Raw genomic sequence first — 16,463 nt, 5'->3', positions numbered from 1 at the left:
TTATTTTTGGTACATATAAATACAAATTTTAAAATATTGACATTATAGCCAGCAACCTTGCTAATTTCACATATTAATTCTAGTAAGTTGCCTGAAATTCTTTTGGACATTTTACTTGGACAATAATGTCATCTCTAAGTAATGATCATTTTATTTCTTCATTTTCAAACTTTGGGTCTTTATGAACTGGATAAACTCTTCAATACTTTGGCCACCTGATGTGAAGAACTGGCTCATTGGAAAAGACCCTGATGCTGGGAAAGATTGAAGGCAGGAGGAGAAGGGGATAATAGATGAGATGGCTGGATGGCATCACCGACTCGATGGACATGAGTTTGAGTAAGCTCCAGGAGTTGGTGATGGACAGGGAAGCCTGGTGTCCTGCAGTCCATGGGATTGCAAAGAGTCGGACCCAACTGAGCAACTGAATTGACTGACTGAAGCTCTTCAATACAATGCTGAACAGTAGGGTGATTATAGATATCCTGTTTCATTCCCAATCTCAGGGGGAATGTTTTCAATATTTCATCACTAAGAATGTTTTTGCAGATAGTTTTTAACAGAATACAAGTTACCAGCCACTCCTAAGACGTGATCTGAATAACTTAAGTCTCTTAATATGTGTTGAAAATTATAGTTCAGCATATGATCAATTTTTGTAATGTTCCATATATATCAAAGATATCAAGTTTGTTAATCGTGTTATTCAGATCTTGTCCTTACTGAGATTTTTGTCCTCTTGTTCTCATAAATTAAGGGAGATGGGTTAAAGTCTTCACTCTGCCAATTTTTAAGTTTCTCCTTTTAGTATTGTCAATTTTTACTTTATATGTTTTGAGCTTATTAGATTTATACAAAATTTCTAATCTTTGTGTATTTCTGGCAAGTACACTTTTTAATTATTATGTCTATCTCCAGTTACCTTTATTTTCTAAGTGTTTTTTTTAATCTAATGATAATATAATTGCATTAGCTTTTTTTTGGTTAGTGACTGCATGGTATGGAATAAAGGGTTAACACATCAGACTTGGTTTGCCTGCACATTCCAAGAAAGGCCTGATCCTTGGCTGGCTTCTGTGAAATAACTTCTGAGCTCTTGGAATATCCTTGCTAAGAATTGTGTTTTGATATTCCTGAGATCTTGGGCCATGCTGTATCAGTTTGACCAGGGTTATGAATTTGTGTCCATGACAAATCCTGATGTTGAAACTCTAGTCCACAGTACTTCAGAATGTGTGTGTATTTGAAGAGAGGGTCTTTAAAAATAAATAAGCTAAAATGAGGTCATTTGGGTGGGCCCTAATACAATTTTGCTAATGTCATTATAAGGAGATGAGGACACACAGAGATACTACAGATGCAGAGAAAAAGTCATGGACAGACACACGGAGAAGGTGGCCCTCTGCCAGCCATGGAGAGAGGTCTCAGAGAGATCAATACTGACATCTCAATGTTCCAGTCTCCAGAGCTGTGAGAAAATAAATTTCTGTTGTTTAAGCTACCCAGTCTATGGAATTTTGTTATGGCAGCCCTAGCTGACCTATATAATCACACAGCTGTGCTAACGTGACTTGTGGTGAATATCTTGTTTCGTAGCCTGAGGCCCTGGGCTACCCTGTATTGGCTTTATCTCTGGGGGCTGCAGACTGGGCAACTAAGCCTACTCATTAGACAGTGCAGCCAAGTCCCAGCATAAACCCTTGACATCAAGGCTCGGCTGAGCTCCTTAGTGGGCAATGCTTCATGTGTGTTACCAGGCTCCCCTGGTGGTTCAGACGGTAAAAAGTCCTCCTGTAACGCAGGAGGCCTGAGTTCGATACTTGGGTTGGGAAGACCCCCTGGAGGAGGGCGTGGCAACCCACTCCAGTTTTCTTGCCTGGAGAATCCCCATGGACAGAGGAGCCTGGCAGGACTCTGCTCCATGGGGTTGCAGAGTCAGACATGACTGAGCAACTAAGCACACACAGCACACGTGTGTATTATCACACTTTGTTATCAGGAAAATTAAGGAGCTTCACTGGGGGCGGTGGGAGGGTGGTTTCCCAGGTTGTGCCAGTAGTAAAGAATCCACCTGCCAATGCAGGAGACATAAGAGATGTGGGTTCAGTCTCTGGGTCAGAAAGATTTCCTGGAGGAGTGCATGGCAACCCATTCCAGTATTCTTGCCTGGAAAATTCTATGGACAGAGAAGCCTGGAGGGCTATGGTCCATAGGGTTACAAAGAGTCAGACACAACTGAAGCAGCTTAGCACACACACACACACACACACATTGGGAGGGATACCCCTGGAAGCTAGTGCCTGGTTTCCCCTAGATTTCATTCATGCACCTTTCCCCTTTGCTGATTGTAATCTATTTCCTTCTGCTTTAAAAAAAAAAAAAGTAATTGTGAATATAACAGTTCCTCTGAGTCCTGTCAGTCCTAGTGAACCACCAAGCCTGAGAGTAGTCTTAGGGACCTGTGACACACATGGCCTATATTTTCCCATCCCTTTATTGTCATACTCTCTGCATCCTTATAGTCAAGATATGCCTCTTGTAGCAACATATAGTTTGTTTTGATCCAGTCTATCTTAGTCTTTATCTTGGAATAATTCATCCCTTTACATCTAATGTGGGCTTCCCAGGTCGCGCTAGTGGTAAAGAACTCACCTGCCAACGCAGGAGACATAAGAGACTCGGATTTGATCCCCGGATTGGGAAGATCCTCTGGCACGGGGCATGGCAACCCACTCCAGTATTCTTGTTTGGAGAATCCCACGTACAGAGGAGCCTGGTGGGCTACAGTCCATGCGGTTGCACAGAGCGGAACATGACTGAAGCGACTTAGCATGCACACACAATGAAGATTTTCATTTTTTAATTGTTTCTATTTTTCCTGAGATGTCTTCATTTCACCCTCACTTCTGAAGAAGATTTTTGCTACCAAATTCCATGGTATTCTAGGTTGGTGTTTATTTTTGCCAGCACTTAAAAATGCTTTTTTATTGCCTTCTGATTATTCATTTGTGTTGAAAACTCTGCTATGTCTGATTGTCACTCCTTTGAAGTTACATCGTAGTTACTTATTTTAGTCTGGCTCCTTTTAAGATCATCTTTGTATTTATCCTGCTTGTGGGTTCATTGAGTATCTTGAATCTGTGGGCTGATAGCATTCATTTATTTTTAAAATCATCTGCCATTATGTCCATTAATATTTCTTCACTCTTTCTCTTTCTAGGACTCCAGCGTACACATTTTAGAACTTTGCAACGTGTTCCATAGTTTCCTTTTTTCCATCTTTGTGCATCAGCCTTGATATTTTCTACTGTCTTGGCTTCTACTAACCCTGTCAATCCACTTTCATTGGTTCTTTATTCTCTTGTGTTCCATCATAAACCCACTGGCTTATTCTACATATCAATTATTATGTTTTCAGCTCTAGAATGTGTAATATATATTTCTCTAATGAAATGCTTTATCTCATCATCTATTTTCTTTAAAATATCAATAATAGTTATTATAAAGCCTGTCCGATAACTTCAAAATCTGTGTCATCTAAGAGTTTCTTGGTATGTCAATAATTTATCACTGAATGCTGGACACTGTCCATGACAATTGACTGAGGTTTCTAGATGCTTCTACATTTCTCCAGACAGGGTTCATCTTATCCTCTGGAGGCAGCTAGTGTTGGGGGCAGACTACTTTAGTCCAAAGTAACGGGAGGCAGGATTTCAGTCCTTCTGTCTCCTTCTGTCTTTGGTTCATGCCCCTTCCCAGGCCCCAACTCAGATTCTAAGTTCCGATTTTTGTCTTTTCATAACCATGAGATTATGGAAAATTCCACTCCTCAGTTCTTAGCCTTTCACCATGCATTTAATATAGAGGCAAATGCTTTAGGGGTCACATCTGAGTTTGGAGCTTCCAGCCTCTTCAGTCCTGGCTAATTTGTTGGCACTGTAATTAAAAATGTCTCCTCTTCTCCATATACGCGTAGTAAATTATGCTGGCTTCTATGCCTTTTAGCAATAGTACCCCTATGCTCAGATTCGTAGCCTTTCTAAGCCAAGAATTGGTTCACATCTGAAGATGTAAGTGGTGTGCAGAATGTCAGCTCACATCTCTCCAGTTCTCTTTTCTTGGGAAACTTGGCTCCTCAATTCATGGTTGTCTGCAGCTCTCTGATGCCTTCAAACCAATTTTTTCGCCTGGATTTTCTAATTGTTCACAGTGGTCTAGCCAAGTCCTCCACCATAGCTGGAAGTAGAAACTCGAGGAAGGGATGACATCAAACTGGACAGGTCTCTCTCTCACACACTCAAACACACAGAGTAAATAATGATGACTGCTCCTCTCCAAGGAGCCCTCATCGTGTGCCACAATTGATGCTAAGTACTTACATGTATTACGCCATTTGATTTTTATAGCAGCCTCATAGAATAGATACTATGTCTGTCTTCATTTCACAAATGTGGAAGCTGAGACTTAGGAGGTAAATCAGCTTGTCCAGGCAACCAGTCTCTCCCTTGGAACTGAAATACACACACACAATTTTAAGTTGTTTTTTATTATGGTAAAATATATATATTATAAAAGTTACCATCTCAACTATTTTAAGTGTACAGTTCAATGATATTTAAGTACATTGTTGTGCAATCATCACTTCTATTGTGCCTTTCTAAATTTTTCATCACTCCAAACAGAAACTCTGTGGTCATTCAGTAATAACTCCCCATCCCACCACCCTCCAGAGACTGGTAACCTCTAATCTACTTTCCATCTCTATGAATTTGCCTTATCCTAGATATTTCAAATAAATGGATCATACACAATTTGTCATTTTTTGCATCTGGCTTATTTCCTTTAGCATGTTTGCAAGGCTTGTCCACAATGTAGCCTGCACAGTAATCTCTCCTCATCCAAACATTCCAAGCTCCCCAGTTCAGTTTAGTTCAGTCACTCAGTCATGTCCGACTCTTTGCGACCCCATGAATCGCAGCACACCAGGCCTCTCTGTCCATCACCAACTCCAGAAGTCCACCCAAACCCCTGTCCATTGAGTCGGTGATGCCATCCAGCCATCTCATCCTCTGTCATCCCCTTCTCCTCCTGCCCTCAATCTTTCCCAGCATCAGGGTCTTTTCCAATGAGTCAGCTCTTTGCATCAGGTGGCCAAAGTATTGGAGTTTCAGCCTCAACATCAGTCCTTCCAATGAACACCCAAGACTGATCTCCTTTAGGATGGACTGGTTGGCTCTCTTTGCAGTCCAAGGGACTCTCAAGAGTCTCCTCCAACACCACAGTTCAAAAGCATCAATTCTTCGGTGCTCAGCTTTCTTCACAGTCCAACTCTCACATCCATACATGACCACTGGAAAAACCATAGCCTTGACTAGATGGACCTTTGTTGGCAAAGTAATGTCTCTGCTTTTGAATATGCTGTCTAGGTTGGTCATAACTTTCCTTCCAAGGAGCAAGCATCTTTTAATTTCATGGCTGCAATTGCCATCTGCAGTGATTTTGGAGCCCATAAAAATAAAGTCAGCCACTGTGTCCACTGTTTCCCCATCTATTTGCCATGAAGTGATGGGACCAGATGCCATGATCTTAGTTTTCTGAATGTTGAGCGTTAAGCCAACTTTTTCACACTCCTCTTTCACTTTCATCAAGAGGCTCTTTAGTTCTTCCTCACTTTCTGCCATAAGGGTGGTGTCATCTGCATATCTGAGGTTATTGATATTTCTCCCAGCAATCTTGATTCCAGCTTGTGCTTCCTCCAGCCTAGCGTTTCTCATGATGTATTCTGCATACAAGTTAAATAAGCAGGGGGACAATATACAGCCTTGACGAAGCTCCCCAGTAGATGCCTCAAACTGCAGGTAGTACTAAGCACTATGTATATCGTGTTTTTTCTATACAGGCATAGCTCTGATCAAGTTTAATTTATAAATTAGGCATAATAAGAGATTAACTATCATAATAAAATAAATACAACAATGTACACCACGTGCGCTCAGTTGTATCCAACTCTTTGTGACTCTGTGGACTGTAGCCCACCACACTCCTCTGTCGATAGGATCTTCCAGGCAAGAATACTGGAGTGGGTTGCCATTTCCTCCTCCAGGGGATCTGCCCTACCCAGGGATCAAACCCACATCTCCTGCATTGGCAGGCGAATTCTTTACCACTAAGCCACTGGGGGAGCCAATTATAACAATATACTGTATAAAAGAGTTATATGAATGTGATCTCTTTCTGAAAATATATTATTGTTCTATATTTACTTTTCTTGTGATGACGTGAAATGACAAAATGCGTACAAGATGAGATAAAGTAGTGTGAATGAAGTAGGCATTGTGATGTAGCATCAGACTATCATTGGCCTTCTGATGATGTGTCAGAAGGAGGATGACCTGCTTAAGGTGATCCTGGAACAGGGAGCCATGATGATGTCAGTGGCTGAATGTCATAAGCTAACAATGTCGATGACTGGGGCTCTCGGACAGAATGGTGTTAGATTTCAACACGCTACTCAGAATGGTAGAAATTTAAGACTTAGAAATTGTCTATTTCTAAAATTTCCCATTTTGTATTTTTGAGTTACAGTTGACCAGGGTAACTGAAACCTTGGAAAGTGAAACTATGGATAGGGTGAACTACTATATCAGAATGTCATTCATTTTTATGGATGAATTATATTTTTGCTATCTGGATACACTATTGACACATTTACTTATCCATTCATCAGTGGATGGACATTTCAGTTGTTTCTGTGTGTGGTACATCACTTCAGTCGTGTCCAACTCTTTGCCACTCTATGGGCTGCAGCCTGCCAGGCTCTTCTGTCCTTGGGATTCTCCAGGCAGGAACACTGGAGTGGGTTGCTGTGCCCTTCTCCAGCGGATCTTCAAGACCCAGGGATTGAACCCGAGTCTCTTGCGTCTCCTGCATTGGCAGGTAGTCAGTTGTTTCTACCTTTTGGCTATTGTGAATAATGAGGCAATCAACATGGATGCACAAGTATCTGTTTGAACCTGTTTGCAATTCATTTGGGCATTTATCTAGGAGTGGAATTGCTAGATCGTATGGTACTTCTGTTTATCTTTTTGAGGGCCCACCAAACTGTTTGCTAGCAACTTCAGCAGTTTTTATTCCCACCAGCAATAAGCAAAGGTTCCAACTTCTCCACATCCTCACCAACACTTACTTGCCTTTCTAAAAAACTTGTAACTGTCCTGCTGCTGCTGCTGCTGCTGCTAAGTCTCTTCAGTCGTGTCCGACTCTGTGTGACCCCATAGACGGCAGCCCACCAGGCTCCCTCGTCCCTGGGATTCTCCAGGCAAGACAACTGTCCTAGTACAGGTGAAATGTACCTCACTGTGGTTTTTGCATTTCTCTACTGACTAATGATATGGAGGATCTTTTCGTCTGCTTATTGGTTATTTGTCTATGCACTTTGAAGAAATATCTATTGAGATCCTTTCCCCATATTTTAGTTGGTTTGTCTTTTTCTCATTGAGTTGTAGTTCTTTCTACATTCTGGATATTAAACACTTATTTTCTTCTACTCTGTATGTTGTATTTTCACTTTCTTGATAATGTCTTTGATGCCCCCCAATTTTTAATTTTAATTAGGTCTACTTTATCTAGTTTTCTTTTGTTGCTTTTTGGTACAATACTTAAGAAGCCAATATAAAATCTGAAGTTCAAAGATTTGTTTTCTTCTAAGAGTGTTATGCTTTTAGCTCTCATATTTGGGTGGTTTATCCATTTTGAGTTAATCTTTGTGTATGGTGTGAGGTAGGGCTCCAACATTATCTTACGACACAGGCAAGTTCATACAGACAGATTAGTGGTTGATGAGGCCTGGGGATGTGGGTGGGTGGGTGGAATAAGGAGTGACTGCTAATGGGTATGAGGTTTCTTTTGGGGGGTGATTAAAATATTCTGCACTTAGATAGTGGTGATGGTTGCATAACTGTGAATACATTAACAACCACGAATTGTACACTTTAAAAGGGTGAATTTTATGCTATGTGAATTAGACCTCAATAAAGCTGTTATTAAAACAAACAAACAAAAAGAACAGCTGGTGGCCCGTAGGAGGGGGACAGGCCTGGCAGCCCCGCCTCCTGCTTCTAGGAGAGCAAGCATGCTGCCCTCCTGTGGCCTCTGATGGCCGCCAGCCAGGCTCCAGGACTGCCAGGGCTGTGTTCTATATCAAACTCGCAGCCCAGACCCAGGATTCGTTCTCCTCTGCAGTGTCACAGTTTAGGAGGAAAGGGTCTTCTTTCATCAACTTTTCTTCACTTTGGTCCCAACCCCAAATGCGACTGCAGTGGGCTCTTAATCCTGGCAAGTCACCAAGATGGAAAGAGCATGCAGACAGCAGCTCCTGTGCCGTCTGTCTCTTCCAGGAAGCGGAGGAAGCGCAGAGGAAAGGCAGGAGCACGGGTGGTCCCAGTGGAGCCATGGGTGAGGCCAAGATCGCGCTCTGCCCCCAGCCCCATCTGTGCGGCGAGGAGCTGGGACTCAGCCTGTCCTCCGGCATGAACGAATCTGGCAAGGTGTCTGGGGGTCCTCCTGCTGCAGGGCCAGCCTGGGTTCCACCTGGGACTTGAGCGCTTGAATTCATGGACAGCCTCTCAGGAGGCCCGATTTGCACTGGCCCTTTGCACAAGGCTGCTTTGTGGGCCCTTTTGTGGATTGAGGGGATAGGAAGTTCTCTCGTGGCTCCTGGGCATGGGGGGTCTCAGGAAACCCACTGCCTTCCTGCACTTGGAGGGGCAGGGGCTGGGGGTGGGCTGTTAGCATTCCCAGGGACTTTGGAGGTGCAGCCTTGGCAGCCTTCCTAAGCAAAGGCTGTTGACACCTGGGTTAGAAAGGAGAAGGTGGCAGGCAAGGGGTGAGGACTGTGGCTGAGCGACCGTGGATGGGCCCCTGGGCCGCTCCCAGCCCCCTCAGTATGACCAAGGCTCTAGGTTGGGAGCAGGGAGGCTGGAACTAGTCTGGTTGGTGCCATTGCTATGTGGCCCCCAGTGGGCCTCTGTCTGGGAGCTTGGGGTCCCTCAAGCAGGGCTTGGGGGCCCTGAGCCCTCTCTTGACTTTCCTGCCTCCCAACAAGGCCAGGGCCCAGGGGAAGCAGAGTGCGGGACTCTGGGTGCAAAAAACCAGGCTTGAGAAGGAGGTCCTCTGATTCTCCCTGTGAAGTCTGCAAGGCTGGGAAGGAGAAGGACCAGAGGGTACACTGCCAGGAGGGCACAGCCCTCCCCTCTCCTGGCCTGAAGGCCCGAGGGGCCTGGCTGGCCTGCTGCCCTGGTGTCAGGCACTTGCGGCTCTTCAGCAGGATTCAGGAACCACCTGGCTGCTACAGAGCTGCCTTGGCATTTTAATTACAGTCATTAAGATGCCTCCTGCCACTGCGGCCCTGTCAGCAGTTCCAGGCCTTTCCGTGTGGAGCACCTCAGCCTCAACCCCTCCGCCTGGCTGCTAACGCTCTCCCCTGCCCTTCCAGGGCTCACAGTCCCCTGGGGCTTCTGGCCCCCCAGGTCCCACCTCCTCAGCTGGATGGGCAGGGTTTTAGGCAGCATCTCCTGCCCCCCTACCACTCCCGCCCCATTCACACTGGCCATCAGGTCAGGCGCTGGGCAGAGGCCACGGTGACTGGGTGGGAGCGGAAGCACTTCCCACAGAAGGGTCCTCAACAGCGTCCAGACCACTGTCTGCCTGTCCCTCTGGCATTGGGAGCTCTGCCCAAAGGAGTTCACTCTGGTGTCCCTGCTCCCAGCCCAGCCAGCCAGCCAGCCCCTAGCCCTCCCTAGTGGGGCCCCTGGGCTCCAAGCGCTGCCTCTTCACAGAGTCTGTAGAGTGGGGACCTCTTCCACAGAGCCTCCACACCACCACAGTTCGGGTGTGACAAGCACCCTGTTTGTCTGTCTGTCCCCTCAAAAGGCTACAAAAAGCACCTGTCTCCCTATGTCTCCTCTAAGACCTGGGCCTGAGTCTGAGAATCTTAATTCCCAGAAAAAGCTGTTCAGCCAAACTTAGCACAGAATGGCAATTCTGGGGTTGAACTCTACCTAGCAACAAGATTAGCAGCTGATTTTGCAAACTGGTATTTTTATCCCTGGGACTGGAACGGCTCAGAAAAGTGGCCTCCTCCTGCACCACCTGGGGACCCCACCTCCCCAGACGCTCGTCCTGGCCCCATGCCTGGCTCTGCCTTCCCTTCTCACTTGTAGGGGTCCCTGAGTTCTGGGAGGTAGGGGGGAAGATCGTGACAGCCCCCGGAGAGGAATGTCCATCCCTCAGTCCGAGAGGAAATGCTGAATAGATGCTGAGGCTCCCAAAGTGACCTGTCCTCCCCTCCTCACTCACTATTTCCCTTTTTCTTTTCCTCATCCCTCTGTCTTCACATCCTAGATCACTGATACTTTCCATGTTACGCTGCATGTTGTGCCCCACCAGCCGAGGGATCTGTGGGGCCAGCGTCACAGTGGGCTGGGCAGCTGTAGGATGCTTTGGACCATTTCCTCGCCTCCCGCTCCCAGCTCCTCTCTGCTTGCCTTCTCTCTGCTCCCCCCCTCCCCACAATGATTGGAACCTTCCGGCAGTCTAAAGCCCTAGTGCTGTTTGTGTGGGCTGCCATCTGCCAAGCTGTCATCTAGGAGTCATCATGGCTCCTTGTTTTAGAGAAAAAATATTGTGATGGTAAAACCTCCCGGAACTGGACTTTCAGTTCCAGAACAGGATGGGTGGTGTGGACTCCCTTTTCCAGCTCCTCCTGCCTGGACATAATCCAACAGCCAGCCATAAAAGGACCCTGAAAGCTGGAAAGGAGAAGGCAGGCAGCCTGGGGTCACAGGACTTGAGAACAACATGCTATGTGTCCCTGGGTTTCTTTTTATCCCTCATACACACCCAGGGTTGAGCACAGGGGCTTGCAATCCGGATTGACACCAGACATCAACAAAACAGACAAACAACAGGAAAAGCTACTCTCAGGCCAAAGGATGGGAGGGGGAGGCCCAACGGAGCTGGTGCTCTGTGCTCTTCCATCAGATGTCAAAGCAAGCAGCATCACGGATAGAGGCGTCTCCCCACCTTCCTCCAGTGCCATGCAGAGCCCCAGGCCCAACAGAAGTGTGCCTGGCCTCATAGGCTGTGCCACCATGCAAGAACTCTGAAAACTAAACACTGTTCAGTTCAGTTCAGTTCAGTCACTCAGTCATGTCCGACTCTTTGTGACCCCATGGATTGCAGCACGCCAGGCTTCCCTGTCCATCACCAACTCCTGGAGTTTACTCAAACTCATGTCCATTGAGTTGGTGATGCCATCCAACCATCTCATCCTCTGTCGTCCCCTTCTCCTCCTGCCTTCAATCTTTCCCAGCATCAGGGTCTTTTCCAGTGAGTCAGTTCTTCACATCAGGTGGCCAAAGTGTTGGAGTTTCACCTTCAGCATCAGTCCTTCCAATGAATATTCAGGGTGGATTTCCTTTAGGATTGACTGGTTTGATCTCCTTGAAGTTCAAGAGACTCTCAAGAGTTCTCCCCAATAACAGAGTTCAAAGGCAGCAGTGCTTTGGAGCTCAGCTTTCTTTATAGTCCAACTCTCACATCTGTACATGTGGTAAACACTGTTGCCACAATCTATAACAGTAAGCCTGAAAGTATACATTAAACCTGAGAAGGGTGACTACCTGCTAAATAGAGGAGTTACACAAGATCAAGACTCAACATAATAACCAAAATATCCAGGATATAAAAACAAACAAACAAAATCCTTCATCATACCAAGAACCAAGAAAACCACAATTTGAATGAGAAAAGACAATCAGCTAATGCCAACGCCAAGCTAACTTGGCAGTTAGAATTATCAGGCAAGAATTTTAGAGCAGCCATCATGAAAATGGTTCAATACGTGGAAGTTTTGTAAGTTTTTTTATAAAAATTTTTCTATAAAGAAAAGTATTTTCTACAAAGTAAAAATTATACCCACAATTGTTTTTTTTAATCATAAATGGATGTTGAATCTTGTAAAATGTTTCTTTCTGAATCTATTGAGATGATCATATGGTTTTTATCCTTCATTTTGTTCTTTCTCATGTGTTACAGTGACAGATTTGTAGATGTTGAACCATCCTTGCATCCCTGGAGCAAACTCCACATGACCATAGTGTAGGACTCTGCTAATGAATTGTTGAATTCAACTTGTTCATATTTTGTTCAGAATTTTTGCATCTATGTTCACCAGGGATATTGGCCTGTAATTTTCTTTTCTTGTGGCATCCCTGTCTGGTTCTGGTATCAGGATATTGCTAGCCCATGAGTTTGGGAGGGTCCTCTCTTATTCTGGTATTGGCAAGAGTTTTAGGAGGTTTGGTATCAATTCTTTGAATGTTTGGTAAAATTCACCAGTAAAGACATCCAGTCTGGACTTTTGTTTATTGGGAGATTTTTGATTTTAGATTCAATCTCCTTACTGGTAATCAGTCTGTTCAGATCTATTAATGTTTCATCACGACTAAGTCCTGGTATGGGCTTCCCTGGTGGCTCAGACAGTAAAGAATCTGCCTGCAATGTGGGACACCTGGGTTCGATCCCTGGGTTGGGAAAATCCCCTGGAGGAGGGCGTGGCAATCCACTCCAGTATTCTTGCCTGGAGAATCCCCATGGATAGAGGAGCCTGGCAGGCTACAGTCGGTGGGGTCACAAAAAGTTGGACATGACTGAGCGACTAAGCACAGAATAGCACAGGTCCTATGTTGTTAGGAATTTATCAATTTTTTCTAGGTTGTCCAATTTGTTGGTGTATAATTGTTCATAGCAGTCTTTTATGATCTTTTGTATTTCTGTGGTACCTCCTTTTTCATGAAATTCCGATCTTATTTATATATTCTCCGTTTTTCTTGGCAAGCCTAGCTAAATGTTGGTAAATTTTGTTTACCTTTCCAAAGAACCAGATCTTAGTTTCATTGATCTTTTCTATTGTCTTTTTAACCTCTATTTCACTTATTTCTACTCTAAGCTTTGTTACTGCCTTCCTTCTATGAACTTTGGGCTTTCTTCTTCTTTTTGTTGTTCCTTGAGGTGTAGAGTTAGGTTGTTCAGGATGTTTTTTTCCCTTGAGATAGACATTTATTGCTATAAACTTCCTTCCTAGTAATGCTCAGCTGGTCTCAGCACTACAAGTGTCAGCAGCCAGCACAGAGCAATTGAAGAGACCACAATGAGAATGACTGGCTCCAAACAAGCTCTGATGAGCTGGAACAGCAGTACAATGAGATAAACAGAGAGAAGGAGAAGAATGTCCAGTTGAAGAGAAGAGCTGAGGATCTGGAGTCCAAGAAAAAGAGATGAAGCTGAAAGGCCTCTGAAAACACAGTGAAATCACACCTCCACTCATGCCAGAGTGTGAACACATCTCTGAGAAGTTACAGGCAGCAGAGAGACAGTAGGAACCTGGAAGACTAGGTGTGTTCTCTGAAGACAGACATTGAGGAGAGCAAGTACCAACACCACCACCTGAAGGTGGAGCTGAAGAGCTTCTTGGAGGTGCTGGGTGGGAAGGTCTGTGCACCAGGGCCTCTCCAAGCCAGGTGCCAGCAACTAGGGCTGCCCCTGAGTCCCCAGTGTGTGTGAGAGAGGGGGTCTCTAGTAGTAGCAGTAGGGTGTCCTCTCATTTCTGTTGCCTCTGTAAATGCAGGTGCAGTGTGTCGTGCTTCCAAACCAGAGGTGCTGTCCACTCTCCTCCTCAGAATAGAAATCTCCCTTAACTTCTCTGGCCTTATGAGGTTGTAGATAACTGAACGATTCTGACTCAGGAATCCAAAACTAGGTCTACCTTAAACATTTATGCTGTCAAGGCAGGGATGTTTATATCTTTCTTAAGGGCTGTTGCAACCACATGAACTGAAAAAAAAAAAAGACTCTCTTCTAATCCAAATATGAATACCTTCCTTTGCCACTTCCTTTTTCTGAGTAGTGTTCAGAATATTCGAATGTCCATCAGGCACCAGTGCGTGGGGATGTGGTGACAGCAACTTCCCTCTCAGTATACACGGAGATGTTTCAAAACAACCACTTAGTAGAGATTTGTCCCAAGAAAGAAAACAAGTTTCTGGTGGGTGTGTTTTTTTGGCACAGGAATCGCCTGCATTCACTCTGCCCACTTCCACCCGCCCCTGGTTGGTAGGGTTGTGACAATTTTCTTTATCTTGGTCTCATTTCTGAGCAGATTACAATGCTGCGGGGACACTGCACAATGAGGGTGCCTAACACAGTGCCTGGCACACAGTAGGTGCTTAGTAAATATTTGTTCAATTAAACACATTAAAAGAAACACTTCTCTCTGAGAACTGCCTTTGCTCTGTCCCATTAATTTTGGTATGCTGATCAGACATTTTTATTTTCGTTTGTCTCAAGGTATTTTTTAAATTTCTTCTTCAATCCATCGGTTGTTCAGTAGCATGCTGTTTAATCTCCACATATTTATGAATTTTCCAGTTTTCTTCATGTAATTAATTTCTAGTTTCATACCATTGTGCTTAGAAAAGGTGCTTGATATGATTTCAATCCTCTTACATTGATTAGGTCTTATTTTATAGTCTAACATACAAGCTATCTTGGAAAATGTTCCATGTGCTCTTAAGAAGAATGTGTATTCTGTTGCTTTTGGATGGATTGTTCTAAAAATATCTGTTAAGTCCATCTGCTGAACATGTTGCTTAAAACCAATGTTCCCTTCCTGATTTTCTGCGTGGAAGTAAGTGGGGTATTAAAATCCCCTAGTACTATTGTGTTGCTGTCTATCCCTCCTTTCAGGCCTGTTGATATTTACTTTACATATTCAGGTGCTCCCATGTTCAGGGCATATACAACTGTTGTATCCTTTTGTCGGGCTGACTCCTTGATCATTACATAACACCTTTGTCTGTCTCTCATGCAGCCTTTGCTTTAATGTCTCTTTGTCTGACATAAGTACAGCTATTCCAGTTTTCTCTTGGTTTCCACTTGCATGGAAATATCCTTTTCACATCTCTTCACTTTCAGCCTGTGTGTCCTTACATTTAAAGGGAGTCTCTTGTAGGAAGCCGATAGATGGGTATCAGTTTTTGTTGCTGTTGTTGCTCACTTGTGTTTTCAGTCACTCTGTGTCTTTGGAGAATTTAGCCCACATATACTTTTTATTGACAGACACGTGCTTATTGTCATTTTGTTGTTTTCTGGCTGTTTTTGTTGTTCCTCTGTTCTTCTCTTCGAGAGGACTCAAAAAAGTCCTCTTCTTTCGTGACTTTCTTTCTTCAGCAGCATGCTTATATTCCTTTCTCTTTATCTTGCGTATTTACTGTAAGCTTTTGCTCTCTGGTTACCATGTGGCTTACATATAACAACTTATATCCTTAACAGTCTGTTTCAAGTGGATTAACAGCTTATGCTTGAGCCCATTCTAAAACTCAACATTTTTGCACTTTGTCACCCTTGGCTTAATGTTTCTGATGTCACATTTTACCTTGTGGCTCAGCTGGAAAAGAATCTGCCTGCAATGCGGGAGACGTGGGTTTGATCCCTGGGTTGGGAAGATCCCCTGGAGAAGGAAAAGGTTACCCACTTCAGTATTCTGGCCTGGAGAATTCCATGAACTGTATAGTCCATGGGGTCGCAGAGTCAGACACAACTGCGTGACTGTCACTTTCGCTTTCAACGTATCCCTTAGCTAATTACCAAACTCAGTTTTACTGCTTTTGTCTTTTTATCATCATACTAGCTTTACAAGTAATTAAACCACTACTACCTATTTATGCTTGCCAATGAAATTTATACTTTCATATGTGGCCTTTTACTACTTACCAGCCTTTCTTTCAGCCTAAATAAGATCCTCTAACATTTCTTGTTTAGTGGTGATGAACTCCTTTAGCTTTGTTTGTCCCTAAAACTCTTCGTTTCTCCTTCAATTCCGAATGATAACCGTGCTGGGTGAAGTATTCCTGGTTGGAGGTTTTCTTCATCACTTTGAATATATCATGCCACTCCCTTCTGGCCTGCAAAGTCTATGCTGAAAAAATCTAATGATGGTCTTACAGGAGTTTCCTTGTCTATACTAAGCTGTTTTTCTCTTGCTGCTTTTAAATTTCTCTCTGTACCTTTAACTGTTGACACTTTAATTATCGTGTGCCTTGCTGTGGATCTCTTTCGAGTCCTCTTTTTTGGTAGTCTATGGGCTTCTTGGACCTGGATGCTGTTTCCTTCCCCAAGTTAGGGAAGTTTTCAGTCATTAGTTCTTCAAATAAGAATTCTGCCCTTTTCTCTCTCTCTCTTTTCACCTGCGGGACTCCTGTAATGTGAATGTTAGTCCATTTGATGTTGTCCCGTAATCCCCTTAAGTTACCTTCAGTCTTTTCATTCTTGTTTCTTTTTGCTACCCCGCATTGTTCTCAAGTTTATTCTTTTTTTTTTTCTGCTTCACATAGTCTGGTGTTGAA

This window comes from Capricornis sumatraensis, chromosome 5 (assembly GCF_032405125.1).
Source record: "Capricornis sumatraensis isolate serow.1 chromosome 5, serow.2, whole genome shotgun sequence".
Classification (NCBI taxonomy): domain Eukaryota; kingdom Metazoa; phylum Chordata; class Mammalia; order Artiodactyla; family Bovidae; genus Capricornis; species Capricornis sumatraensis.
The sequence above is the reverse complement of the archived record's forward strand: the minus strand, read 5'-3'. Positions refer to the sequence as shown.